Source organism: Vigna umbellata, chromosome 4 (assembly GCF_029865625.1).
Source record: "Vigna umbellata cultivar VRB3 chromosome 4, Vumbellata_1.0, whole genome shotgun sequence".
Lineage (NCBI taxonomy): Eukaryota > Viridiplantae > Streptophyta > Magnoliopsida > Fabales > Fabaceae > Vigna > Vigna umbellata.
The window spans coordinates 43,307,629-43,322,197 of record NC_142168.1 but is presented as its reverse complement, the minus strand read 5'-3'; the positions used below and the strand labels follow the sequence as shown (position 1 = coordinate 43,322,197).

At 37.5% G+C, this 14,569-nt stretch overlaps 2 pseudogenes; one reads left to right on the top strand and one right to left on the bottom strand.

The window, feature by feature from the left end:
- Positions 1–10,893: 10,893 nt before the first annotated feature.
- LOC124823041 (pentatricopeptide repeat-containing protein At5g47360 pseudogene) lies at positions 10,894–12,413 on the top strand (annotated as a pseudogene).
- A 678-nt stretch (positions 12,414–13,091) lies between these two features.
- Positions 13,092–14,569, bottom strand: LOC148200289 (pentatricopeptide repeat-containing protein At5g47360 pseudogene; annotated as a pseudogene).

Sequence of the window (14,569 nt, the reverse complement as noted above, 5' to 3'; positions counted from 1 at the left end):
TGGAATGAAGGGTGATGTCGCTCGTTTTGTGGCATCATGTCTAACATGTCAACGAGCGAAGGCAGAATATCAAAGACCTGGCGGCTTGCTTCAACAGTTGGAAATTCCCGAATGGAAGTGGGATAGCATATCCATGGATTTCGTGACTCATCTACCACGCACGGTCAGGAATCATGATTCAATCTGGGTGATCGTGGATAGGCTAACAAAGAGCGCCCACTTCCTAGCTGTTAACTTAAAGATGTCGTTAGCCAACTTAGCTAAGTTGTATATCCAGGAGATCGTTCGTCTGCATGGAGTACCTTCGAGCATAATTTCCGATCGAGATACAAGGTTCACTTCACGGTTTTGGCAGTCACTACAAAGCGAGCTCGGTAGTAGGTTGCAAATGAGTTCAGCCTACCACCCTCAGACGGACGGCCAGTCTGAACGAACCATCCAGACGCTAGAGGATTTGCTGAGGACGTGCGTCCTAGATCACTTAGGTGCATGGGATGAGGTTTTGCCGCTAGTGGAGTTCACGTATAACAACAGTTTCCAGGCGAGCATTGGAATGGCACCATTCGAAGCACTCTATGGGAGGAAATGTCGAACGCCACTTTGTTGGTTCAAGGAAGGAGAGAACGTACTAACTGGACCTGAGCTTATCCAGCAAACGACCGAGAAAGTCAAGCAAATCCAGGAGAGGTTGAAGACGTCTTTAAGCAGGCAGAAGTCGTACGCTGATAAAAGGAGAAGACCGTTGGAGTTCGCTGCAGGAGATCATGTGTTCCTTCGACTCAATCCAGTCACTGGTGTAGGACGAGCCGTTCGTCCAAAGAAGCTGTCTCCCAAGTTCATTGGACCCTACCAGATATTGAGGAAGATCGGACCAGTGGCGTACGAGCTTGCGTTGCCACCCCAACTATCCAACCTTCACCCTGTTTTCCACGTCTCTCAAATTCGAAAGTATATAGCAAATCCGTCACACGTACTGGAGTTAGAAGACATTCAGCTACGTCCGGATCGAACTTTAGAACTGCATCTAGTCCGTGTTGAAGATAGCCGCACCAAGTACTACAAAGGCAAGGAAGTTCGCTTGGTGAAGATGGTGTGGGACGCTAAGACGGGTGATTCAACGTGGGAAGTTGAGAGCGCTATGAAGGACTTGTATCCTAATCTGTTTCTGGGTGAGTCTCTAATTTTCGAGGTCGAAAATTTTTGTAGATAGGTGGAATGTGAGATCCCGGTAAATTAGAAGCGTAATTAAGTGTCAAATCAGCATTTATTACGCTGATGATTCACCTAGTTGCTTCCATAAATGAGCCGCGCCACACGTCCAGTGCATTAATTGCGCACTGAACGCTGCATGCATGAGCGCCACTTGTCACGATGGAAGTTTCTGGAGTCAGAGTGAGTGTGCAGGTGTTGGATCGAGAGACGTTCGTCCGCACGAACGTGGATTTGACAAAAAGAGTTTTCGAAAAACCCTTCCACTCACCTGTATCACTCATCTTCTTCCTCAGAACCAAACCTTCCATTTTCTCTGATCTCTCTCTAGAACCAGTTGCTCTTCTCTCTTCTGTAACTCATCTTTTTCTTCTCCGATTCACTTTCCAGAACCGTAGGAACGTTCGTCCAGCTGTGATCTTTCATTTGGACCGAACAGAACTTGGATCGGAACTGGTAAGTTTTCCTTTCTAAGCGTCGTCTTCTCTGGTTTCATGCGAACCCTAGTTTTGGTTGCATGCATGAGTTCTAGGTCTGAAATATGTTGATTTTTGGTGTCTTAGATTACGTGGGAACTGTTGAACGAAATCTGGGTGTGAGACGTGGTTAGAGAAAACCCTAGAATCTTGCTTTTGGAAGTACACTGCTATCCAGGTAAGGGAAGCTTACATATATTTAAATTTATACGTGTATGATTGTATGAAAGCATGATGTGGGTTGTCTGTATGAAATCTCTGTATACGTGTTTTTTCTGATCTGTATGAACGAGCCCTGTTGTGCTGTTATGAATGTTACTGATATGATTTCTGGATTGTTGAACTGCATGCTGGTTGAAACGTATGAGTGATGGATGAATACTATAATGTAGGACTTGTTAAGATGTTGATTATTGAATATTAATTAATCTGGAAGTGAAAGTGTAAAGTTCATAAATTTGAGATTCATTTGAAGTATAAAGTCTAAGTTAAATTGTTGAAATCTGGAAATTTGTTAAGGTTGAGAAATCTGCACTTAAATCCTGCTTTTGATAAATGACGCTCGTCACTGTACGGTCTTAGACCGTTCGGTTTCCTTTCAAATAACTTAAAAATGGAATTCTTTCATTTGGAAAGAATTCTGCTCGAGAACGAGCGTCCACATTTGAGTAAATGAGCGTTCGACCTCATGTCGAGCGTTGGTCTTCAATAGCGTTCGACCTCATGTCGAGCGATAGTCTTTGATAGCGTTCGACCTCATGTCGAGCGTTAAGTCTTCAATAGCGTTCGACCTCATGTCGAGCGATAGTCTTTGATAGCGTTCGACCTCATGTCGAGCGTTAGTCTTCAGTAGCGTTCGACCTCATGTCGAGCGATAGTCTTTGATAGCGTTCGACCTCATGTCGAGTGTTAGTCTTCAATAGCGTTCGACCTCATGTCGAGCGATAGTCTTTGATAGCGTTCGACCTTCTGTCGAGCGTTCGTCTTTGATAACGTTCGACTTTCTGTTGAACATTCGTCTTCGATAGCGTTCGATCTTCTGTCGAGCGTTCGTTTTCGATAGCGTTCGACCTCATGTCGAGCGTTCGTCTTTAATAGCGTTCGTTCTGAATTTTTAATAGTGTTCGTCCTGATCTCAAATAGCGTTCGTCCATACAGTTAATTAACGTTCGTCTTTTTAGAGAAGTGTAACTAAGAATGAAAATGTGATGTTGAGGGAATTATAAAATGAACGAACCGTATATGAGGTGATATTATGATATTGACATTTGAACGAGCGTTCCAAGGAGGAACGACTCTGATTGGATATTATCTTTGGTAAAGTATGACTGTGGATAAGTTAAGACTCGCTGTCCATCCTGATGTTCCGTGATACGCCTCTTCAAGTAGAAGGGGGTACTCATGTGTGGGAACGGCAGGAGGTCCTTAGTCCATAAGTTAACATGGGCGACGTAAGAACGGACTTACCTCGAGTGGCAGCTGTTTGGTGTATCCCAGTTACTACATCACTCGGGTGCAAGGACGCTTGTAACTACACAGATTCATACAGTCCGGACGGTCTGTCTAGCATTAGTATATTTATGTTTTGATTGATGTTATATGTATATGTGCTGATTGCGTGATGGTTTGAATATAAATGTCGAAGTATGAATTTAAATTGCGTAAGCTTACCCTTTCGTTTTCCTTGTGTTGTCTTATGGTCTTTGTACGTTCGTCTTGTCCTTGCAATGATCATCCGTGTGGATGTGAGCAGATGGTGGAGCGCCTCTTGAAGCATTGCTGGAAGAAGAAAATTTGGAGGACGCGACACTGGTGGATGTTGAAGTAAAAGCCGAGCCTTAGAGCGCTCGCTCGTGTTTTAGTTTTGATAGTGTATTTTGCGGACGTTCGGTTATAGTCCTGTAAAGCCGTTCGTCCTTAAACCCTTATTATTGTAGCGTTCGTTATTTTTTTCTGTATGTTTTATGAGCGTTCGACACTTTAGCGCTCGTTCAGTTTTTGTAAGACTGCACTGTTTATCTTATTAATGTAATTAATCTTGATTATGGTAATTACTATATTATGGGATGTTACACAATGTAAAACCAAACATCAGCTCAAAATACATATAACTCATGATATCAAAGAATATTTCCATGTTTAATTCATATATATTCCAATCAAACCAACACAAACTCGTAAAATTGTAGAGAACAAGCATCAGCAAATGTTTAACCAATTGTGTACTATGAACTCTGCTCTAACTATAATAACCACAAAATCAAAACTTTGGCTCAGGAACCACTGTAAAATCTAATATAAACAATCCTATGGAATAAAACAATTGCAAGAAATGAAAATAGGATAAAAAATCATAGTTCTAGGGAAAATTATTTAGAAGAGTAGAAGTTTCCCTTGCAAAAAAATAATGATAGATAAGTCTAGGAAAAACAATCCAGGGCAACAAAACTCATTACATAAGAGAAATATGGTACTAATCATTCCATCAAATTGCACCAAACGATGCAAAGCCTATAATTAGTCAAATATACAACATACATACGACTATCATCACAGCTTAAACAATTGAAAACCCATATTTCACCAAGCTCAAAAAAAGAGAACTTGAAAAATAGAGGAATGATAAGCTGAATTAGGCAAGAATCACAATAAAATGCTCCCAAATCTACCTAACTAATTTAAGACTGAATGCATAAGGACAGATCATGAAGTTAAATTCTTTACTTAGAATGTGTAAAGCTAGACCTCTTTTGCAAATGCAGACCACTGAGAAGTTAGGTGAACAAGTTGAAAACAACAGGCTACCAAAAAAACAAATTCAAAACTAAGAATGAAACCTAGGTGTACAAAAAGGAGAATAAGGAACACAATAATAATAGTTCCCTAATCATTTTCGAATCACATTTACCCCACATGGAAGATGTTGAGATCATTTTTTAGAGAAATGAATTCATTTCATTTCTATACCTAATCAGCATAAACACGGGACAAATAAAGACGTAAAAAATGTTCCCTTAAAGCAGAGTTATGATCATCAGATCTAGGTAATGGAAAGGACATGAGAAAAGAAAACAATTGGATAATGTGTATCATCAATGTGGAATGAGAAGAAAAATAAAGCATGCATGAATTCAAACATCGGAGACATGACTGAGTTGGCATAGTCAAACACGGATATCTCAGGATAAACTAAAAGTGCAGAACAGTTAAATGGGAAAGGGACACACATGGTCAGAAAGTAGAGCAAAGAATCATAACCAGCTTTTACTCTACCACATTTCACTTAGTGATAATTCACACGACTCTCCATTGTTAGAACCCTTAACCGGTCAAAACCCTCCACAGATACCCCTTTCAAATACATTGACAACCAACTTTGATACCAATTTATACATCCAAGCACTTGGTAAATCCACCCTCAAAAGCTAGCTATTAAGGAAACGAACGGAGTATCTCATATTGCTTAATGTAGGACTTAGGCGCCCCATAAAAAATTATAGTTCAAATGTAGGATAAAAATAAGACTTGTAAGGATAGTCACTTCCGTACATCTTGAAACAATAGAAATTTAGAATATTCTTCCTCGTTTAAAATTATACCAAAAATGCAATTTATAGAATGGTCTAGCATGGTCTCTAATGAGTATTTTCTCATTGTGGAAGGAACTGCAACCATCATCCATCCAATCAACCACTGTTGCTTTGCAGTTGACTAGTCATTCAAACTGTTAAACTATAGGAAAGAGAGAGACATTTAGTTGAAATGTGTTTATGAGACAACACAAGTGTTTTATTTGTATTAAGAAAACGAAAACAGGACAATAAATAAGTAGAAGAGCTTTGACATCCTCTAATAACAAAGATATGAAATTGGAATAAAAATGTCCCTAATAATACATATATAATCCAATTTTTCCTTATTATAAAGGATTTGTACTTTATTTCTATAATTATAAAATAATCCTTACAGAAAATTGCCTTAGAAAAAAGTTGACTAGTCGGGAAATTTTACAATGTACTAGATAGTTCTACCATTAATCATCACAGAGAAAGAGAAGAAGAATATTATATTAATATATAATTTGAAAAAAAATCATATATAACTAGAAATTTAACAAAACACTTCTAAGGATGAAATTAAAATATAATCACAAAAACACAGAGAACACTTATCTAATTTAAATTATCATAGTGGTTCGTGACATTTGAATCAAATGTGAAATAAGAAAAACATGAATAAAATATAAAAATAAAAGCTTATCGTGTCCCTGCAAAATGTCTAGATCGTCTAGAAATCAGGGAAACACTGAAGTCTCTTCCAAAAACTGATAGACGACTCTGCAATTTTTTAGAACCACAATTCAAATTATACAATAACAATTGTTGTGAATAGTTAAACTAATTGACAAGACAACAAAATAACGTAATAAAAGTGGGTAAAGGCGATGGAGGATAAATAAGGATCTCAAATAAACCACACCCATAGATATTGTTCAAATCTATCCAATTTTGACAGAGAATCCTCGTATTGAACCTGACGATATGTGCATATTTGTCTTGTCCCAATCTCCATACCCATTTTATATTACTAAACCACACTTCGTTATTAGGTAACCTAAAAATCTTATTTTCATTGTTGTCTTTGATCCTTTGTTTTTTTCATTTGAAGAACTCTTCTTTCGCTACACAATCTTTCATTTTCTCTCTCAATTGTTCAACTCGTTCAATGTCCACTAAGTTCACTACATTCAAAAGGTATTTTCCCTCTATCACAACCTCAAGTAACAATTGTTTTCCTTTGTGTGGTTTTGATCAAACGATGTATTACATTTTAGGAAATGTAAACCTCAATTTCATCAAATTAAATCATTTCTAGGGCACACATTTGATAGTTTTTTACTTGTTTTTTTAATTATGAAGTGAAAATGTTCAAGTCTCAATTTCAATGGTGTAAACTCTTAGTTTATTAGGTAACTTCAAACACTTATATCTTTTCTCTTTAGTTCTTAGTTTTGTTTCATTTTAAGAACCCTTATTTTGCTTCACAATTTTTCATTCTCTTTCTCAATGGTTCACTTAACATTTGCAAAAGAAATAGATGTTGTAATTTCCCTTAAATTTCAGTTATGTGTTTTTTTTTACTCTTTTCTACAATTACTTCACATTTATGCAATTGTTATTTGGTAATCTATTTTAAGATTTATGCAATTATCATTTCTTCCTTGACATTGGACATTGAAGAAAATAAAATGTGTCCCCCTAACATTAAATCCTTGACAATATCATGGCCCCCTTGATGTGACTTCTTTTTTGTAACAAATTTTTTTAGTAAATATTTGAGATACTACAAGAGTCGATATGAATGTGGATATGAGTATACCCGTTCCTCAACAAGGACAGAGATGAGACACAAGATTCTTACATGACAAGAATGAGTACATTCAAACCCGATCCTTAAGCATAGTTGTAAGTATTAAGTCCAGATCTGAATAAGCAGAGACTACACAACCATGTGGACTGATTATATTTCCAACACGCAACAAATTATTGAAATGAAACACTCAAATAGCTCTTATAAGCCATAAAAGATCATTTCAATCAAAAGTCGTGATTGAATGAAGTCAATGAACAAAATTTCCGAATAGTTGCTGCATTATTGATGATTTCCGTTTCCTTTTTGATTTGCTCTTCTTGAAACATATATTATAATATTAGTACTTTATTTTATCTTTAATGGAATTCATATTTGAGTCTAAAATTAAAATCACTCTTATATTTGTATGAAAGTGGATACGAAATGGATTTACAAGACAACACCATAATGAATCTAAAGATAGAATCATGTTATGAATTGAATGACAAACATAGTCTCGAAAGTCAAGGGCCTCTTCGTTACTTTCTATGCATTTAACTCATTGAAAACTACTCATAAGAAATGACTTCAAAATGATTTTGAAAACCATTATTACTTAAAAATATATTACAGTGGATTAGTTTAAAAGTTTTAAAGCAACAAAACATCTTTCGATAACAAGTTTTATGACAATTCTCCTTTCTTCCCATTACCACCAACCAGATGCCTGTCTCATGAATCAATAAAATATACTGTTTTCGGCCCTCACTGTTATCCAGTACTTGGCAATCATTATTGCATTAAGTTAAAAGAAATACAGGATCAAGAAATACAGTACTAATGTTTTACTTTGCATGGTCAATTGGATTTGAGGACCAATTAGCAACTGGCTAGAGAGGTAATGGAGTTGCACAGGTTCGTAATCTTTTTCTAAATTATAAAAAAGTTGCATGTTATATGAGCATGAGAAATTTTAGAATTGTGGATACATTTACTCAAAGCTAATATGAGACATAACTTTCATTGTGATTAATGGATGTGACTTGATATTTCATAAATTTAGCACTTACAGCCTAACCAAGTGAGATAGTAGATAGTGATTTGAAATTCAAAATTATCAGTTTTTTTGCATTGTTTTTCATACAATTATTTTGCTTCAATCTCTTTAATTTCATGATCACATATTTTGTGCGAGGAAAGAATCAAGACATTGATTTTTTGAATTATAATCACTTAGCTAAAATGGCCAACCTAACATGTATCATTATCCTTTGTTACCCAATTGAACCAAACAGAAAGATTTTGTTTTGGAACCTTTGAGCCTAATGAAAAACAAATGCTTTCCACACCTTAGAGTGTTTATCACACCCACCAAAAGAGGAAAATATTGGGTATCTAAAGCAATAACTATATATATATATATATAATTATTATTGTTCAAAATAATTTCAAAGAAAATAAAAACTAGTTAGGAGTTTGAAATATATATGTGTGTGCTTGTGCATCTATGTGTGTTTATGAAGTAAGAACACAAATGCTCTCTTGTTTCCCCAAGTGGTGTAAAACCATGTTATTTGTTGGTAAGGCCTTATTACAAGTCAAGAAAGACCTTAGTGATCCTTCCACACATTTTTTATTATGTTTTCATGACAGATGAAGAGCATGCGTGTAGAATAATCCGTGCAAAAAGACCCTTTGCATAAGGCCTCTAGTTATTGAGGGCCTCTAGATTTTAGAAACCCACAAATTTGTGCTAGCCTGTTATTTCTTTTGCCTTCTAGAAATACAAAGGGGTTCAACTTTCATGCCTCCAAAACCTTTATGACAACCTCTATAAAGGGCAAATTTGTTTTGTGCATTTTTAATGCTGACTTGAGTGGAACACTCACCTGATGCATTTCAATTGAGGAAAACAAATTATAAAAGGTGTTTATTTCTACGAGTAATTAGCCATAATTATTAATTTCTATAGAAGAAATTTGGGGCCAATACTTCTAAAATATTATCTTTTATATTTCTAAAATCATAAATGTATTTATTTTCTTTTTCTTTTTTCTTGTTTGAGGAGACGACCAAAGTTCTAAGTTTGGGGTGTTTCTATATATTTTTGTGAGTATTGAAGCTAACCACTTGTTATTCTATCCCGAGTTCCAGTAATAGTGAAGTTAAGACATTTTTCATCTTGCTCTACCAGCAGGTATACTATAAATAATTGTAAATTTACCATGGATCTTTAATGAAAATGCATGCTTCAAAGAAGAGCAAGTAGGCTTTCATTTAACAAGAAACGAACTATAATGAATGACGGACGGCAGAAAGGAAGTAACGTACCTACCTAAAATGACCATGAACTAAAGCTATGGTCCAAATAGTGTTATTGTATCTTGACCTAATTGCTTGTGTCAAATATGCATTCCAAACAAATATATTATCATACGACATCCCTCCATCTTCGCTAGGAGAAACGTTCTTTTGCAAACTTTGCATTATAGGGTAAGTGTAACGATAGAAAAAATCCTTGGTCAAATCGACACTAGACAAAAGCTTTTTGTACCTACAGTGAGACGTGGTGATGGTAAGAAAATGATGTTGTTAGATGTGGTAAACGTTTTTGAAGGGTTATCTACCTGAGCTCAGTCTTAGAGTGAGCTAAATCAGATTGGATTGAAACATGTGGAATGATTATCAATTGGCTCTCCTTGATGCTATAGATTGCATGGCCACATATAGCACCAATCTGTCTACGTTTAGTAACGAGAATCAAGTAGTAAGACTCGAGAAACTTGATGCAGCCTTGAAATGATAGAGAAATTGGTTGAGATATATATAGTACACATGTATATACACATGATGAGAGAGAAAGAGAGAAGAAAGAGAGAGGTACTAACCAGCAATTTCGAAAACCTTAGCGACGAAAGTGAGGCCGCCAGTGGCTCTATTACCCTCAGCAATCCACTGAAGCAAGTTCTTGATCTCCTGGGGTGAATACAAGACGGGGTCTTGGCTGATATTCAGATCCAACGGCTCTGATCGATTGATTTTCAACACTCGGAAGAAACTCTTGCTCCGATCACTTCCGATCAGGTAGAACCTCTACGATTGCGATTGCAATTTCAAAATAGGTTAATTTAATCGGTTGTGTAAAAGATTATTGCGTGACGAATGAATGGATAATTACCGCTCTGGTTTCGTAGAGTCTGAACTTCTTGAGGGCGTAAGAGTCCGGGTCCAGTTCGGGATCGTTGGAAGCGTGAACCTTTGTCGAGGCAGTGACAGGGGTTGATCCCGATTTCGCCATCTAGTCTCTTCTATTGTCTTCTATTCTCTATCTATTTCACTCCCAATTTTCATTGTCGCACTCGTTCCCTATCCCATTTCATCTTTCAACTTTAAATACCCTTCTGCTACCATTCCTGCGGATTATCCCAAATAATCCTAAATCATTACAATAATAATAAATAATACAAATAAATTGTATATATTTATAAGTGTCAACTATAATTTTTTATACTTCCTGGTCCACTAAAATCTAATTATATTTTTTAAATTAAAGTTTCTAAAAACTATCTAAATAATATATACTTTATCAAACTTTAAATTGTTTACATAAATAAAAAATTATAGATTTTTGTCAAACTAAACAATAAATATTTAGTATCTTTTGATCCAGAGGATGTTTGAAAAAACCATTAGATTTGGAAGCGGTGTGAGAAGGAGGAAGGAACCAACTCAACTCATTTCTTGGCAGATGGAGTCTCGTCCTCACATACACAGGCACTGGTAATCAAATAAATTAGCCCCTTTTTTGTTTCACGCAACCTTCGTCGTTCTTCCTTTTTCTTTATCGTCCACTAACCCTATGCCCCAATTTGTAAAGTTTCGGCTTTTCTCGCGTTGCGTTGCACTCAAAACTCTTCCTTTATCCACCCACCGAATGGGCATGGTCGATACCCTCTGTACCCATCTCCACCAAAACAATGGCAGTGTTGAGAACTCATATTCCAAGGTTAAGCCTAAACTCGATTCTCAATGTGTCATTGAAGTCCTCAATTCCTGTCATCCCAAGCAACCTCTATTGGGCGTCAGATTTTTTGTTTGGGCTGGATTTCAATCTGGCTAGAGGCACAGTGCTTACATGTACAACAAAGCTTGCAAGTTGTTTGGGATTCAGCAAAATCCCCAAATTATTCGCGATCTCATTCTGTCTTATGAGGCCGAAGGGTGTTTAGTCAATGTCAACATGTTCAGGGAGGTTCTAAAACTGTGCAAAGAAGCCCAACTAGCTGACGTGGCATTGTGGGTGTTGAGGAAGATGGAGCAGAGTTTCAACATCGGTGGTGACACTGTGCTGTATAATGTGGTTATTAGGCTATGTTGCAAGAATGGCGACATTGAAACGGCTGAGAAGTTGATCGGGGAGATGAGTTTGAACGGTCTTTACCCTGATCTTATTACGTACATGGCAATAGTGGAGGGATTATGTGATGTGGGTCGCCCAGAGCATGCGTATTCTTTGCTTAAGGTTATGAGAGTACATAGATGTTCAACCAATTTGGTCCTTTTATCAGCCATTTTAAATGGCTTGTGTAGGTCTGGATCTATGGAAATGCCATTGGAGTTGTTGGATGAAATGGAGAAAGGTGGGGATTGCCGTCCAAATGTTGTTAGTTATACATCTGTGATTCAAAGTTTTTGTAAGAGAGGTCAGTGGACGAAAGCATTGGATATTCTGGATAGAATGAAAGCTTCGGGGTGCCATGCAAATCATGTTACTGTTTTTACTTTGGTTGATAGCCTTTGTGTTGAGGGTCGTGTAGGAGAAGCTTACAAGTTGATTGATAAGTTTATGGTGGAACATGGTGTTTCTTATGGTGATTGTTGCAGTTCACTTGTGATTTCATTGATAAGGATTAAAAAGCTGGACGAAGCAATGAAGCTCTTCATGGAAATGTTTTCTGGTGATGCCAGACCTGATACTTTGGCATCTAGCCTTTTGCTAAAGGAGATCTGTATGAAGGACCAGGTATTGGATGGATTCTACTTGCTTGAAGCAATTGATAACAAGGGATGTTTGTCTGCCATTGACTCTGATATTTATTCTATTCTTTTATTTGGCCTTTGTCAAAGAAGCCACCTGACCGAGGCCACAAAGCTGGCCAAGATAATGCTTAAAAAATCAGTTTCACTGCAATCTCCATACAAAGAGGGTGCAATCGATGTCCTAATAGAATCTGGAGAAAAAGATCTTGTGAATCATTTGACTGGCATTCGTAAGGGACTTTGATGATAAAAGGTCGTATGAAGGAGGTCACGTCCATTGTTCTCTGCTGCCTCTGGTCATATCATAAGTTTGCATTGTATAACAGCAACAGTAAGAATTGGTTTTTGTGATGTAGTCTGCTGGTACTTTGTTCATTTCTTCCCCTTGTAGGAGACACTGTATTCTTGAGAAACAATATTCTTGTCTTTATCTGTGAATGCTAAACCCATTCTCCTGTAGATTCCTTTTAATATCGATAAGTTGGCAAGCCCATTTTCCTCATACAAAATGCTTTCTCAATCCAATTCGCATCACACACCGCACCATAGTCACTGAATTCGTTCATCCATCCATCCTTATTTTCGTTGCATTCGTCACTCTGTATGATCAGTCCAACACTTGTTCCATGCAGAGAACAAGTGTTGGAGTGATCAAACAGAGTGATGAATGCAATGAAAATAAGGATGGATGGATGAACGAATTCAGTGACTATGGTGCGGTGTGTGATGCGAATTGGATTGAGAAAGCATTTTGTATGAGGAAAATGGGCTTGCCAACTTATCAATATTAAAAGGAATCTACAGGAGAATGGGCTTAGCATTCACAGATAAAGACAAGCATATTGTTTCTCAAGAATACACGGTCTCCTACAAGGGGAAGAAATGAACAAAGTACCAGCAAACTACATCACAAAAACCAATTCTTACTGTTGCTGTTATACAATGCAAACTTATGATATGACCAGAGGCAGCAGAGAACAATGGAGGTGACCTCCTTCATACGACCTTTTATCATCAAAGTCCCTTACGAATGCCAGTCAAATGATTAACAAGATCTTTGTCTCCAGATTCTATTAGGACATCGATTGCACCCTCTTTGTATGGAGATTGCAGCGAAACTGATTTTTTAAGCATTATCTTGGCCAGCTTTGTGGCCTCGGTCAGGTGGCTTCTTTGACAAAGGCCAAATAAAAGAATAGAATAAATATCAGAGTCAATGGCAGACAAACATCCCTTGTTATCAATTGCTTCAAGCAAGTAGAATCCATCCAATACCTGATCCTTCATACAGAGCTCCTTTAGCAAAAGGCTAGATGCCAAAGTATCAGGTCTGGCATCACCAGAAAGCATTTCCATGAAGAGCTTCATTGCTTCGTCCAACTTTTTAATCCTTATCAATGAAATCGCAAGTGAACTGCAATAATCACCATGTTCCACCACAAACTTATCAATCAACTTGTAAGCTTCTCCTACACGACCCTCAACACAAAGGCTATCAACCAAAGTAAAAACAGTAACATGATTTGCATGGCACCCCGAAGCTTTCATTCTATCCAGAATATCCAATGCTTTCGTCCACTGACCTCTCTTACAGAAACTTTGAATCACAGATGTATAACTAACAACATTTGGACGACAATCCCCACCTTTCTCCATTTCGTCCAATGGCATTTCCATAGATCCAGACCTACACAAGCCATTTAAAATGGCTGATAAAAGGACCAAATTGGTTGAACATCTATGTACTCTCATAACCTTAAGCAAAGAATAAGCATGCTCTGGGCGACCCACATCACATAATCCCTCCACTATTGCCATGTACGTAATAAGATCAGGGTAAAGACCGTTCAAACTCATCTCCCCGATCAACTTCTCAGCCGTTTCAATGTCGCCATTCTTGCAACATAGCCTAATAACCACATTATACAACACAGTGTCACCACCGATGTTGAAACTCTGCTCCATCTTCCTCAACACCTACAATGCCACGTCAGCTAGTTGGGCTTCTTTGCACAGTTTTAGAACCTCCCTGAACATGTTGACATTGACTAAACACCCTTCGGCCTCATAAGACAGAACGAGATCACGAATAATTTGGGGATTTTGCTGAATCCCAAACAATTTGCAAGCTTTGTTGTACATGTAAGCACTGTGCCTCTAGCCAGATTGAAATCCAGCCCAAACAAAAAATCTGACGCCCAATAGAGGTTGCTTGGGATGACAGGAATTGAGGACTTCAATGACACATTGAGAATCGAGTTTAGGCTTAACCTTGGACAATGAGTTCTCAACACTGCCATTGTTTTGGTGGAGATGGGTACAGAGGGTATCGACCATGCCCATTCAGTGGGTGGAGAAAGGAAGAGTTTTGAGTGCGTCGCAACGCGAGAAAAGCCGAAACTTTACAAATTGGGGCATAGGGTTAGTGGACGAGAAAGAAAAAGGAAGAACGACGAAGGTTGCGTGAAACAGAAAAGGGTCTAATTGATTTG